At 48.4% G+C, this 15,267-nt stretch overlaps 1 protein-coding gene across 2 annotated transcripts in view; it reads left to right on the top strand.

Moving 5' to 3' along the window:
* LOC144893597 (uncharacterized) overlaps window positions 1-15,267 on the top strand; it is a 65,681-nt gene that overhangs the window by 44,224 nt on the left and 6,190 nt on the right. The window lies entirely within an intron of this gene.

The raw sequence follows: 15,267 nt of genomic DNA, 5'->3' as shown, positions 1-15,267 counted from the left end.
ATGACTCCATTTACATTTCGCTGTCAGACAACATGGACCAACTTCTATCAACTCATCCAAACTCTCTCTGCCTCATATGTGGCGACTTCAACTGTCATCATGCCAGCTGGCTGGGTGTGGGTTCATCTCTCACCAGCCATGGCACCTCAGCAAAGGACTCCTGCGACTCTTTGGGACTGACACAATCTGTCAATTTCCCGACCCGGATCTCAGTCAATGGAGTATCTTCTCTTCTGGACTTGGTTATGACTAACTTCCCTGCAAATGTCTGCTGCTCTTCTTCTGCTCCAATCGGTTCTTCTGATTATGTGCTTGTTAAAGTGGACATCTCTCTGGCCATTCTCAGAGAGCCTCCTCAGCGCCGACGAGTCTGGCATTTCACTCAGGCCGACTGGCACGGTCTGCAAGCAGCCATCAATCATCTGGACTGGTCTCCCATCTCTACTGCCTCTGACATCAATTCTTCCTGGGAATTCTTCCAAAGCAATGCTCTCTCTCATGCACAGATTTATCCCATCTCGTCTTCAGTTGTCTTACCCTTCCTCCCATCCATGGTACACTAAATCTTGTGGTGAGGCAGTTGCCCTGAAACAACTTGCCTTTGCCTCTTGGAAGGGAAATCCAAGTGAAGGCAATCTCAGTTCCTTCCACCAAGCTCGAAACAAGTTTGTGTCTACCCTCAGGAGTGCCAGGAAGCACTGTCTCTCCACACTCAAGATTGAACTCTCAAACCTGTCTCCTTCATCCAAATGTCAACCCTCGACTCTGATTCTGCAACTGAACCTGACGGCATCAGCCCACGGGTCCTAAAATCCTGTTCTTCCGCTCTTTCACTCCCTATTTCTGTTCTCTTCACCCTCTCTTTTGCTCAAGGTCATCTGCCATCTGCTTGGAAATCTGCCAACATCACCGCTTTGCACAAAAAAGGTGCAAAAACAGATCCCAGCAACTACAGACCAATCAGCCTGCTCGCAATTATCAGCAAAGTCATGGAATCCATCATTGCTTCTCCAATGTTTTTTTTTTTGTTTTTTTTTTTTTTTTTTTTTTTGTATACTGATTCGGGGCTCGTGAAAGAGCTAACATTTATTTCACAAACAAATCAACCAGACAAACAAAATATACAAAAAGAGGGAGCGGAAGACAAGATGGGGAGAGAAGGGGAAGCACACAACCACAACAACATTTGAGAGCAGAGAGAAGTGTGGGAGGGAGAAGGCTTGGGGGCAGGAGGCGTGGGAAGGGGTGGGGGGGGGGGGGGGGGGGGAGAGGTATAAAACACAAAGGGACCAAAATTAGCGGGGGTAGAAAAGATCAAGGTTTTGGATGGGGGAGGATAAGAGATGGTGGTGAACAGCTGTTTTAAAGACCTGGAGGGTGGAGTGGGATTGAAGAGAGTGAGGGAGTTTGTTCCAGAGGCAGGAGAAAAGAGGAGTGAACGTGAGCAGAAAGTCTTGATTTTGGCAGTTTAACCCTAAGAGGGTTGCAGGCAGATCATGTGCGACCTGTAGGAATATTTGGGGGACAGAGCCCAGAGAGAGCTGGGGGGGCAAGGCCAGAGAGGAGTCGGTAGAACGGAAAGACGGAAAGACCACCAACCTGCCTGCGGTGAGTGAGTGAAAGGCCCTTGGAGTTAGCTTCATCGCGGGAGATTCCAATGATTCTGAATGCTTTGGTTTCAACAGCGTGAAGATGAGCTAGGTGTGAGGCAGGAGCACCAGACCAGAGGGGAGAGCAGTATTCCATAGAGCTGCGGATGAAAGCCTTGTATGTGGTGAGGAGCTCAGGTGTGCCAAGGAAGGACTTCGCACGACGGAGGATGCCCAGTCGGCGACTGGCTTTGGAGGCCAGATTTGAAATGTGGTTTTCCCAGGAAAGATCATGGCAAATAGTGAGACCCAAAAGCTTGAGTGACAGAACTTCTTGAAGAGGATTATTCAGAAAGTGGATGGGAGGGTTTTCTAGTCGGTCTTTTCGGAGAGACATCGTAAGAGTGTGAGATTTATCAGGATTGAAAGACATGTTCCATTTGTTTGCCCAGTCTGTGATTTTGTCCAGGTCTGCAGAGACTGAGGAGGCTGCAGACTGCCGATCTGAGGGATGAGGAATGGAGCGACAGAGAGTAGAGTCGTCAGCAAAGAGATAGAGAGGATTTTCAAGAGAGTCAGAGAGATCATTGATGAAGACCAGAAAAAGCACAGGGCCCAGGTTTCCTGGGAAAGGGATTCCTGCGACAGAGTTGTTATCGCTGTGACAGATAAACCTGCGTGACAGGTTTTGCGGTTGATTCCGAAGAGAATCGTTGGAGTGCCGTTACGTCTCGAGTACGGGCCAGTTGGCCATTTTTGCCTCGCGCCTGATTTCGCATTGCTCTCGCCTCTTCACCTCGCTTCAACCATTTCACCGCATCCAGACGTTAACCTGGTGTGTGTGTGTAACGTGGATTTTGAGTGGGAGTTTGCGGTTCGCCGATTGGGAGCCGTTGAACGTCCATACCCGAAGGTGTGATTTCCCAGTCGCCTCTTGAGGATACCTTTGCCCATGTTTGACAGTGTGTCTGTCAACCGAACGGGATTCTGGTCTCGATAAGACATCGTTCTGATGATCACTTGGGCGTGGATCGACTTTGGCTTGATGCTGGGATAGAGACATTGGGAATGTTCTTTTCGCTCACCTGGAGCACAGTGAGTTATATTGTACAAAACTGATGGTACCATCACAGGAATGATATTGTTACGGATCTGGGTGAGGGATGGGAGGGTGAGGGATGGGAGGTGGGAGGGAGAGGGGGTGGAAGGTGGGAGGGGGGAGGGGAGAAGGGGAGGGGTAGGGTGGAGGGGGAAGGGAAGGGGGGACGGAGGGGGAAGGGGGAGGGAAGGGGATGGCCAGTCAACATTGATGTTGCAGTTTTCATGGTCGGAGAGCAGCACAACAATCGGACAAAGTCCTGCATATTCGCAACAGTATGAAGCGGATTTTGGAGACTCACCGATCCTGTGACGTCCTCCAGTACCGGCATTGCCGGGCGGGGGAAGGGAGACCCGTACATTCCCAACCCGTACATTCGCCCTCTCGACTCAAGCTCACTCGGACAAAAGCGTCGCACAAATTACACCGTGAAGGCCCAATGGTCATGTCTATGCCACAAATCACGAGCGCACTGAATTGAAAATATATAGAACGCTCATACTCTGTGAAAAGTGAAGCCGCCGTGTCGCCATCTTGGTCAGCACGACTCGACCAACTCGCTTTGCGGATCTCGTTTTGTGCGGCAATAAACTGCTCCAATCGGTTACGGAAGGGTTGTGGAAAGACGTTTCACAGCTGTTTCAAAGACATTTAATTCATATCGCACAAAATCGATACAAAACACGATCGCATAAAAGGTGAAAAAACTTGTGACGGTATGGAACATCACGTGATCGCTCTGAGTGATTCAGTCTGGTGGCGGGAATGGAACATCACGTGATCGCTCTGAGCGAATCAGCGAGCTGCTCTGGAACCGGCTGAGATTAGCGGGTACTTCGCTGAAATGCGCTGAGGTAAATATTGTTACGGGTCGCGGACAAGATGTTACTTTGGGCCGAGCGGATGGTCAACCGCGACCGTTACAGGATCCCCGATTGGCCCGACTCCCCCAACGTTGACCAGATCGCGCCACAGATATTCAATTTGGAAACCTCTAAAAACGCACTCTAAACGCACTCTAAAGCGACCGAAAGAGAAGGAAGAGAGAAGAAGACAGAGTACGGAGGAATAACAGGATTTATTATACACACAAGCAAAAAGAAGGAGCGATCAAAGTTATTTACAAGCAATGGATGGAAGGAGCAGTCACACAGTGAATCGTTAGCTTATACGATTCAATTTACTTAACCCCAGGACAACGATTAAGACAGACGACGTTCACACTTACACGGGGGAAATTGCAGGCAGGAATGGCGGAGGTGGGTTGCTGGAGAGGGAGGCAGGGTCTGGTCCCTGCAACCGGCAGGGCTGGAGGTAGCAGCTCCCACTCTTCGCGTTTTTGGCGGGAAAACCCTCGGTCGCGTCGACGCTGCTGATGCTGTGGACGTCACGCGCTGGCTCGGTCACACCTGCTCCTCTCCTTCTGGTGGAGCCGTCTCCCTCCTCTCAGCACGTTTCTCCAAAGCTTGTTCCATCTCCAAGTACCTCTCCTTTTTGGAGCGTCTCTCATCTCTCATCTCACAGCTCATCTCTCCTCTCACAGCTCATCTCTCATGTCATCTCATCTCTCTTCTCATCTGCCGAAGCAGTCCCTTCCAGTCGCTTTTATTACTCGGGTCGGAATCAAGCCGCCGGCTGCGAGGGCATGCCTACCGGGTCGCTCACCGCGGTGCTGGTTGGCTGTTAGGGCTGTCCGATTCCCCCTTTGATCATGACGACGTGCCACGCCTGTGAGTTGGCGGCTCCTACCCCCCTCTTCTCCGAGATTAGCACATGGGCAATGGCGGCTTGCGGGATTGAACACCACTCGCACCGCTTTTGAAAGGAACTTTGGAGAGCGGAGATGATTGGGAAAATTGAAAGGGGCCTACGCTTATTTCGTTTGATACAATGCAGAGTCAATCTAGTGGGAAACACATATTTAGCCAACATAGAATAAGGAAATAAGCTATTTAAAAAGATATATCGTGGCCTGTGTGTAAGTTTCATGGAATTAACTAGGGGGACGTCCTTCGACCTTATTTACTCTACGAGGGTCAGTTAAACCACAGCAAACCAGTTCTCACATTCTTTACACTTTCCAAATTCGTTACAATATGAATAAAAAATATGGATCGTCAAATATTTTGAGTTCGGCCATGTTCGTCCCAGGCTCAATGGCCATGTCTATGTCAAATATCAAGCACGTAAGCCTCTCCGTTTAGGAGTCTATCGGTAACATTACACACACACACACACACACACACACACACACACACACACACACACACACACACACACGCGCGCGCGCGCACACACACTGTGTTTTATATATATGGATGTACAATAAATGAAGAGGAAACGAAAGGCAAAGAATTTACAAGAAGAGGAAGAAGCAGGACACAGGGCAGCCTTAGTCTTAATTAGCAAAGCCCAGACAGAACGAACACACTTACACTCAAAGGGATGGAATGGCAGGAAAGGCAGGAATGGCAGGAAAGGCAGGAATGGCAGGAGGAGAAGGGTCCAGGTAGATGGCAGGAGGAGAAGGGTCCGCTCCAAGTCGCGCTCCGGGCTTGAGCAAAAACCCGGCGGCAGCTGCACGTATGGTTTTCCCGCGTCGTATAAGGCGAATATATTTCTCGGGGAAAACCGGGCTCTCGCGTATGTAATAGATCAACGCCGCGCTTGTCTCCTCTCTTCTGAACTGCTTGTATCGCCGTTGTGCTCCTCTGCTCATCTGCCGAAGTGCTCATCTGTGATCTCTCCTCTGTGATCTCCCGATGTGCTCATCTGTGATCTGCCGAAGCAGTCCCTCTTGGCCGCTTTTATGGGGCGTTGTTAGATCGTGCCGCCGGCTCCCAGGACACGCCCAACGATGAGCTGGCCTCGGCCCTGGTTGGCTCCTGAGGGCTTACCGGTCCGCCCCTTGACGAGATGTTGACAGGGCCACGCCTTGTTCTTGGCGCTCAACTTACTCCTCCCCCTTTTTCCTCCAGAGGACCACGTGCGTGATGGCGTTTGCACGGGTCGTATAAAACCACTCTTCCTGCCATTGAGGGAGCTGTAGAACCTATCTTATTTGATTGATGCAACGTAGATTCAAACTATTGGGAACACATCCTTAATTACACACATACTAATGAGATATCTACAGAGATCCTAAGGTGTGCTACGTGTTGCTCGTGGACTAGCTATGGGTGCTATCTTTACGTTAGAAAAATGGGGATATTTACAGGGGATTATTTATAAGGGAATATTACACAAAAATTTACAATGTGGAGGGTTCTAAAAACCGCAACACTGCACACTCATTTCCTCACGGGACGTCCCGGCCTGAAAACTTTAATTTAGTGTGACACTCAGGTGTGCTAACCCTCTACTATTAACTTCACCCTGAGTGAGACATTTTTAAAACAGGTAAGTATGTCCTGCCTGCTACGTTGCATCCTACCTAACTGACTCACGCCCACAGAATAACCGAATTACGGATTTATTTTGAAACAACACATATATGGTGGGGAGCATTATTTACAAAGACTATTTGGTATTTACAATGTGAACCCAGGACCTGGCATTTGGGAAACAAAAGCAGAACTTTTGAAAAGAGGAAGAGCATGCACTGCACTGCACCGATACACCATACCCACATGCCCGGGGATGCACAATTGATATTGCAGTGCACCCCCGAGCACAAGAGCACCACAATTCACAAAAGCACCATGAAGCACCACAGAGCACCAAAAACACAAAAAGCACCATCCAGTGCTCAGTCATACATTTCATAATAAACTAACTGATGACCCTTCTCAGCTCTGCTCCTGCTCTGCTGGGCCGATGTTTCTTGATGTCTTGCTCGATGTTCTGTGCTTGCGGCCTATTTGATGGTAATAAACACAAGCACAAAGTGCGTCCGCTGTTCTTTTAATTATGGCCAGCAGGGGCCAACTAAAGGTGGTCCGCCTGCATGGCTTAAGTGCCACCTCACCGTGGTCCGCAAGCAAGATTTTCTCTGGCCACAATGGCCGGTTCCAGCAGAGGGGTCAGGTCCCAACCCGTGGGGTCCATATGTGTGTGGTGCTTGGCCACAGAACTGTGGTCCATATGGCGGTGCTAGGCCGCAAGACGTGCGGTCCATATGTGGTGTACCGGTCCAGGCAGGCAGGCAGCGGCGGTTCGGGCACACAACTGCGGCTACCTGCGCACTCCCCCCGGGCCCAAAAGAAACATGCCGTGAGTGGGGAAGGAAGGACAAAGCAAGCATCAGGGCAAGGTCGCAAGGGTCCACATTATTACAAGGTAATGCAGAGGTGAGGTGCGCAGGAGAGCGAGCCGAGAAAGCTCGTCCCTACCGTACGTTCCCCCCCTGTCACCTACTCTACCCTTGCCCTTACCCCGTATCTACAAAATTTACACATTTACAAATCTGTCGCTACGTCCTGTCTTCCCCATATCTCCCCTTAATCCGAATTGGTTAACAATCCCTCTAACCCAAATTTGCCCCCAATTCCAATTCCTCGTCAATCCGAAGGAGGAAGAGATGGAATCGAAGCACAATGTCACCCCCACGTCATGATGCGTCTTTCATCCAAACATTTGCACAAAAAAACAAAAAACATAGTGTGGAGCAATATCACCTCAGGTGAGTGGGTACAGATGGTGCGAAGGGATTTCCAATCCTAACTCCTTTCTAAATGACTTTAATACACTTTACACTACCCGGGTACTTTCCCTACAAAACCATTGGCCACTTTACACTATGTGGTTCTCAGAACCGAACTCCCATTGAACATACTGTGGTGCTCTCCAATTTGGGGTCTCACTCCCCCGATTCTTCCCTCTGTGCCCTTGCACAATTTCGGGACTGGGTCGTGTGGCTCCCCTAACAGGTCTACCTACCTGTGCACCTCCGCCACTGTAGTTGCCACCCGAGCTTACCTAGCTCCTCACCCTAACCTACCTACCTGTGGATGGCCCTCTGGCTCTTTCCCCATCTATGCCCCCTCTGGCATCGGTCTACCCGGGTCCGTCCCTGGATCCTCGGGCCCCACTGAACACTACTGGCTCCCAGAGCCGACCTGCAGCCTCACCTGGCCGACAGACTAACAGTGGCGGAGCGCTCAAACAACCACACCTCAAACAGGCCACACGCCCAGCCATTTCATTTCGCCAATGCACCCATCCAAACACTCCATTCTACCCACGCACCACAGATGTCAATATCCACCACAATTTACCTATACCCTCTACCTACCCTCTACCTATACCCTCTACCTAGACTAACAGTGGCGGAGCACTCAAACAACCACACCTCGAACAGGCCACACGCCCAGCTATTTCATTTCGCCAATGCACCCATCCAAACACTCCATTCTACCCACGCACCACAGATGTAAATATCCACCACCATTTACCTATACCCTCTACCTACTCTTAACCTACCCTACCCAGGTGTTCGTGAAGGGGGTCCATCTTCCTCCATTCACACCCTCGCACCATGCACTCCCACTCCACATATTCCACACTACTCACTCCACACCATCCATTCCGTGCTCCACTCACTCCAGACCATTCATTTCATCCAACCATTCTCCATACACCTGTGCTTCACCTGCACTTGCACACTCACCTGGTGCTCACACACACCTGGTGGCACTTGCACCCTCCTTTCCGCCCAGGCTTCTTCATTCACTACAATGCCATTCACCCAATGCACAATCTCAATTCCTCAATCACACACTGCATCATCTAAGCTACCTGGTTTCCCTCTAACTTAGTGCTCCCCATCCTCCCTTTAAACTAAGCACATACCACGTCGTTATCAACCATACTAATCTAGGCTACGTCCCCACTACAGGTATGGTGTCACTACTTAAATCTCAAGTCTCCTAACGTCATTTTTCTAAACCCTAACATTAACCAAACCCTCCCTGGCTTGGTTTTCACCGCCATAACCCCATAACCTATTGCTCATGTGTCCGGGCTATGATGTGAGGGATGGTGGATTTACCATCCCCCTACACCATATACCATTTGCCAATCAAATTTGGTGCTCCCCGTCAAAATGGAAAGGAGCTCAAGATTTTATATTGGGTCACTCATGGTGGAACTTGTTTCCATCTTTTTACTTTGCTTTGGGTGTGCAGCATGGGGATTTGCGATGGCGAGCAATGCTTTGCTCTTGTAGTGTCAGTACCTCTCTTTACCCATGGACGGGCTTGAACATTATTGTTGTTGTTGTTGTTCTAAAGCCCTGGATAGTTCTCTTGGGACAGGCCCGCTGCACGGAGACAGCCGATCAATCTCCCAGGAGATCTTCAAGAGATCCCCCACATCCAATATGATGTACCTCCACCCTCACTTATCCTTCTTTAAACAGTGAAATGCATTGCATCATTCTTTGTTTTGGAAAGTTTTGGATGAACAATGTGAAAGTTGAAAAAAACAAAAACTTTTATTTGAAAACAAACTCCAACACAGGATGTGGGGGATAAACAAAAATAAAATAAATACCATTTGCCAACTTTTTCGGCCAGAGGACCGCGTGCGTGATGGCGTTTGCACGGGTCATAGAAAACCACTCTTCCTGCCATTGAGGGAGCTGTGGAACCTATCTTATTTGATTGATGCAATGGAGATTCAAACTATTGGGAACACAGCCTTAATTACACACATAATAATGAGATATCTTTTTTTTTCTTTTTTTTTTCTTTTTTTTTTGTATACAAGATCGAGGCTCGTGAAAGAGCGAACATTAATCACACAGAAAGACAAACAGACACACAAAACAAATAACATCGGGAGCGGTAGACAAGATGGGGAGAGAGGGGGAAGGACACAAACACAACATTTGAGAGCAGGGACCGAGAGACATGGAGACATCGAGAGAACTGTGGGAGGGAGAGGGCTTTGGGGGGAAGGCATGGGAAGGGGGGTGGGGGGTGGGAGAGGTATAAAACATATGGACCCTGCCAAGACTTCCAGGAAAGAAGTTGGAATTTCAAACAAGGTGGATCTGGGGGTTTTTTTTTTTTCAAAGACTTTTTTTTTTTCAAAAACAAGACTTTCACTAGTGGGGGTAGAAAAGATCAAGGTTTTGGATGGGGGAAGATAAGAGATGGTGGTGAACAGCTGTTTTGAAGACCTGGAGGGAGGAGTGTGATTGAAGTGAGTGTGGGAGTTTGTTCCAGAGGCGGGAGAAAAGAGGAATGAAAGAGTGAAGGTGAGCAGAGAGCCGAGATTTCGGCAGTTTAACCATCAGAGGGTGGCTGGCAGATCTTGTGCGACCTGTAGGAATATTTGGGGGACAGAGCACAGAGAGAGCTGGGGGAGCAAGGCCGGAGAGGAGTCGGTAGAAGACAGAAAGACCACCTACCTGCCTGCGGTGAGTGAGTGAAAGGCCCTCAGAGATAGCTTCATCGCGGGAGATTCCAATGATTCTGAAAGCTTTGGATTCAACAGCGTGAAGCCGAGCCAGGTGTGAGGCAGGAGCACCGGCCCATAGGGGAGAACAGTATTCCATTGAGCTGCGGATGAAAGCCTTGTATGTGGTGAGGAGCTCAGGTGTGCCTAGGAAGGACTTCGCACGACGGAGGATGCCCAGTCGGCGACTGGCTTTGGAGGCCAGCTTGGAAATGTGGTTTTCCCAAGAAAGATCATGGCAGATGGTGAGACCCAAAAGCTTGAGCGACAGAACTTCTTGGAGAGGATTGTTGAGAAAGTAGATGGGAGGGTTGTCCAGTCGATCTTTTCGGAGAGACATAGTAAGAGTGTGAGATTTGTCAGGATTGAAAGACATGTTCCACATGTTTGACCAGTCTGTGATTTTGTCCAGGTCTTCAGAGAGTGAGGAGGCTGCAGACTGCCGATCTGAGGGAAGAGGAATGGAGCGGCAGAGAGTGGAGTCATCAGCAAAGAGATACAGAGGATTTTCCAGAGAGTCGGAGAGATCATTGATAAAGACCAGAAAAAGCACAGGGCCCAGCACACTGCCTTGGGGAACTTCAGCCTGAACGGGAAGGGGAGATGAGAGAAATCCATTCAGGGCCACACGTTGACTACGACCAGAGAGGAAGTCTGCAAGCCATGTGTGGAGATTTCCATTGATACCATAGGAGGAGAGTTTGGTGAGCAGATGTGGGTGCCAGATCGTATCGAAGGCACGTGGTATGTCAAGGGAGACAGCTCTGATTTCCTGTTTGGCATTGAGGACCACCATCCATTGTTGAGACAGCAGAAGCAACATGTCCAGAGTAGAACGACCTGGTCTGAATCCGAATTGATGATCGGAGATCAAGCCATTGGAGAAGAGGAAGGATTTGATATCCGAAGCAATTATGGATTCCATGCCCTTGCTGATAATTGGGAGCAGGCCGATTCGTCTGTAGTTGCAAGGATCTGTTTTTGCGCATTTTTTGTGCAAAGCGGTAATGTTTGCTCCATTGAGGCTGCCCTTGCAAACCATGGCGTTACAGTAGACAGAGCTGCCTTTTTGTTTTCACGTACCCATTTGTTGATTGACCTGCAGTTGATTGATTTGACATTTTTTTTGTGATATTGGCACTCTAACCCGATTCCTCGCTCCACCCTCCTTTTCTTCCCTCTCTCCTCCCTGCTCCTCGCTCCGCCACCACTGCTCACCACCCTCCCTCTTTGCCCCCCTCCCTCCTCTCTCCACCTTTCCCCCTCCACCCTCCCTTCTCTCCTCCCTCATTTCTCTATCTCCCCTCCACCCTCCGTCCTCTCTCTCCCTTCCCTCCTTCCCCTTCCTTCCACCCTCCTCTCCCTTCCCTTTCCTCCTCCCCTTCCCCTTCTCATCCCTCCTCTCCTCCCCTCCCCTCTCTCCCTTCTCTCCTCCCCCCCTCCTTATTCATATTCCCGTCAGGAAGCGACTCATTGTTACCTGGCAACGCCGGGTATTTTTGCTGGTTTCAAATAAACCAGTGTCTCAAAGCAATCTGTTCACATTTAAGACAGCTTTGAGATTTAGAGTACTTCAAAATAATTTAATACTTGCATTATTTGCGAACTGGTATCTCCACCCAGGTCATACTATCCTCTTCAATTAAATTATCAAACAATCCCGGCTACGCCGCTGTTAGACTTTCGGTCTTGTTTAATGCAAACTTGTATGTGCAATCAGCATTGGGCGACACATGAAATATGTAAACTTTTTCTTTGACTCCCAGTTTATGCCCCAGGATTTTGTGTCACGGGGCAAAATGGAAAGGAGCTCAAGATTTTATATTGGGTCATTCCTGGTGGAACTTGTTTCCATCTTTTTACTTTGCTTTGGGTGTGCAGCATGGGGATTTGCGATGCCGAGAAATGCTTTGCTCTTGTAGTTTCAGTACCTCTCTTTACCCATGGACGGGATTAAACATTATTATTGTTGTTGTTCTAAATCCCTGGATAGCTCTCTTGGGACAGGCCCGCTGCACGGAGACAGCCGATCAATCTCCCAGGAGATCTTCAAGAGATCCCCCAAATCCAATATGATGTACCTCCACCCTCACTTATCCTTCTTTAAACAGTGAAATACATTGCATAATTCTTTGTCTTGGAAAGATTTGGATGAACAATATGAAAGTTGAAAAAAAAAACTTTTATTTGAAAACAAACTCCAACACAGGATGTGGGGGATAAACAAAAATAAAATAAACAAAATCACTCACTGCAGGCAGGTTGGTGGTCTTTCTGTCTTCTGCCGACTCCTCTCCGGCCAAGTTCCCCCAGCTCTGTCTGTGCTCTGTCCCCCAAATATTCCTACAGGTCGCACAATATCTGCCAGCAACCCCCTTCTGGTGATACTGCCAAAATCAAGACTCTCTGCTCACCTTCACTCTTTAATTCTTCTTTTCTCCCGCCTCTGGAACAAACTCCCTCGCTCTCTTCAATCCCACTCCTCCCTCCAGGTCTTTAAAACAGCTGTTCACCACCATCTCTTATCTTCCCCCATCCAAAACCTTCATCTTTTCTACCTCTGTTAATTCACCCCAGATCCACTTTTTGAAATACCGACTTCTTTCCTGGAAGTCCTAGCAGTGTCCATGTGTATTATACCTCTCCCACTGCCCACCCCCCTTCCCACACCTCCCCACCCCCTCCCCCCTTCCCATACCTCCCCACCCCAAGCCCTCTTCCTCCCACAGATCTCCCGATGTCCCTGTTCTCCACTGTTGTACTTGTGTGCTTCGCTCTCTCTCCCCATCTTGTCTCCCGCTCCCTTTACTGTATGTTTTTTGTTTCCGCTTGTTTTTTTGTGATTAATGTTCGCCCTTCCACGAGCCTCGATGTTGTGTACAAAAAAAAAACCCCCCACTGGTCAACAAAACGAACAAAATGTGGAAATTGTTTTTTTCCCAACAACAATTTGGTCTTTCTTAAGAAAAGAATATGTTTAATTCTGAAATGTTCATTTGAACATAATTCAAGTTGTAATGAACAAAATTTCAGAACCTGCAGTTTGGACATCGACTATCGATGTGAAGTATTGGGTAACTTCTCTTATCTTCTCTTATCTACCATCTCTTTTCTTCCTCCATCCAAAACTTGATCTTTTCTACCCCCGTTAATACACTCCAAATCCACCTTTTTCAAATTCCGTTTTTCTCCTGATTGTCCAAGTCGTGTTTATTTGCTTTGCACCGTTTCTCCTCTCCCCCCCCCCCCTCCCCCATCCCCCTCCAGCCCTCTTCCTTCTGCAGATCTACAAAAGTAGCTGTTCTCTTCTGTTGTTATGCTTTCCTCTCTCCCCCTCTTGTCGCCCACTCCCTCTATTTTATGTTTTATGTGTTTTCTGTTTATGTCTTTGTGCTTTTTGTGTTGCTCTGACACAAGCCTCGACTTTGTAGACAATAAAATAAAATGTCGACTTGTGTGCAGGTGAAGGTGATTTGGAAGAGGGAACTAATTTCAAAATGGATATTCCTCAAAACCTTTAGAACTCACCTATTCCGATAAAACAGTAAAACGATGCATCAACATCAGAATCCAGCAGTATTTCCCTGCCTAACGCCCACCAACTAATGCCAGCAGAGGAGATGCCAGTTTCATGAACATCCAAGGAGCAGGGGGTCAGAAGGTTATTATGTGGGGGAGGTTTAGGGGAATTGTCACCTAAGTGTACAAGGAGAGGTTGAGGGCCAGGTATGAGCAATTTGGCAAAGAAGGGGAAGAAATGGAGAAGGAATGGTAGAAGTGTGGAGAGGCATTCAAGGGAATTGCAGAAGATTAAGGATGGAAGCGACAAAGACGGTTGCATAATTGAAGGTGTGTGTAGGATATTTCAAAGAGCTGTTTAATCAGGAAGGAAGCAGCAGCGAGCTGTAGCTGCAGAGTTAAATAGAGAGAAAAGTAGAGATCACGGAAAAGGAAGTGCGGACGGCATTGAAGAGGATGAAAAAGGGAAGGGCGCCAGGTGTTGACGAGGCATTACACAAATGATACTTGCATCGGGAGAAGTCGGAGTCAGGTGGACAAAGAGGTTCTTGAATGAATGTATGAGAGAGTTTGGAGAAGCCTCTGTGGGATTGGCTCATTTGCAAAGCAGTGTGTAAACTGTCATGGAGTGGCCCGATGTGTGTGAATGGAGTGAGAATGATTGTGTAGCTGATTGTGCGAATAATTGGGGTGCGAGGGATCGTGAGATGGCCGGTGTGTGTAAGTTGTGTGTGCTGGTCTGTGAGGCAGCTTCTGAGCGTGCATGGTTTGGGGGAAGTACCATGATGTGGGAGTGGGCGTGGTCAAGGTTACGGGGAGGGGCGTATGTATGTGTGTGACTTCTGCAGCATAAGCAGTGAATATGGAGAACACGTCGGGGTTCCCTGCAGGAAATCCGCCGAATGCCAGTGCGAAATTTTAAATTAACTGGTAGACTACGGATGCACCTTCGAACTTCTCCACAGAGAGGGGCTTGCTGGGGTTAGAATATTGAGTATGGAAGCAGCTTAAATGCTGCAACGCCAGAGCAATCGCTGCTGTTTGTACGCGCTGGGCACCCAAGGAGAACCTTCCTGCCTGTTCCTGCCATGGAGGGATCGCCTGCTGAGATCAATTGTGTTGCTATGTTTGGCGGTCTCAATCGGTGTCAGTCGTTGCTCAACATCTTTTCTGGCCGGGGACCTATCCACGGCATGGCGGCCTGCAGGTCCAGAGTTCCGGGAGAGTCCGAGAAGTCGCACACGTGATGCACCCCAAACCCCGTGTCTGCAACAATATTTTCACTCTGTCTGCCGGTTTGGCAGTCAAACAACATTGAAAATCATTCCAAACAGGAAACTTAATGTTCAGAATGACATCATAAAGGACACAAACAACAGGCACAAATAACTAATGTAACGTGTAAGATAGAGTGAGGTAATAGACACGACACTACAATGCCAGTAAATTCCAGATTTTTTTTTTTTTGAAAGGATTTTTGCAATCTTTACTTCATTTGAATTGAATTAAATATTTGAACACTGTTGAACATAAATCGTCTTCTTGTTTATTCCAATAACCTCCAGTATCGCAGCACTTGGACATGTCAAATAGGGTGGTGCATAAGGATGATGTGAAAGACTGCTTTAATCGTGCTTAACCCTCTGGAGTCTACAAGCC

Source organism: Myxine glutinosa, chromosome 1 (genome assembly GCF_964187855.1).
Source record: "Myxine glutinosa chromosome 1, kmMyxGlut1.1, whole genome shotgun sequence".
NCBI lineage: Eukaryota > Metazoa > Chordata > Myxini > Myxiniformes > Myxinidae > Myxine > Myxine glutinosa.
This window is presented reverse-complemented; position numbering and strand designations above follow the sequence as displayed.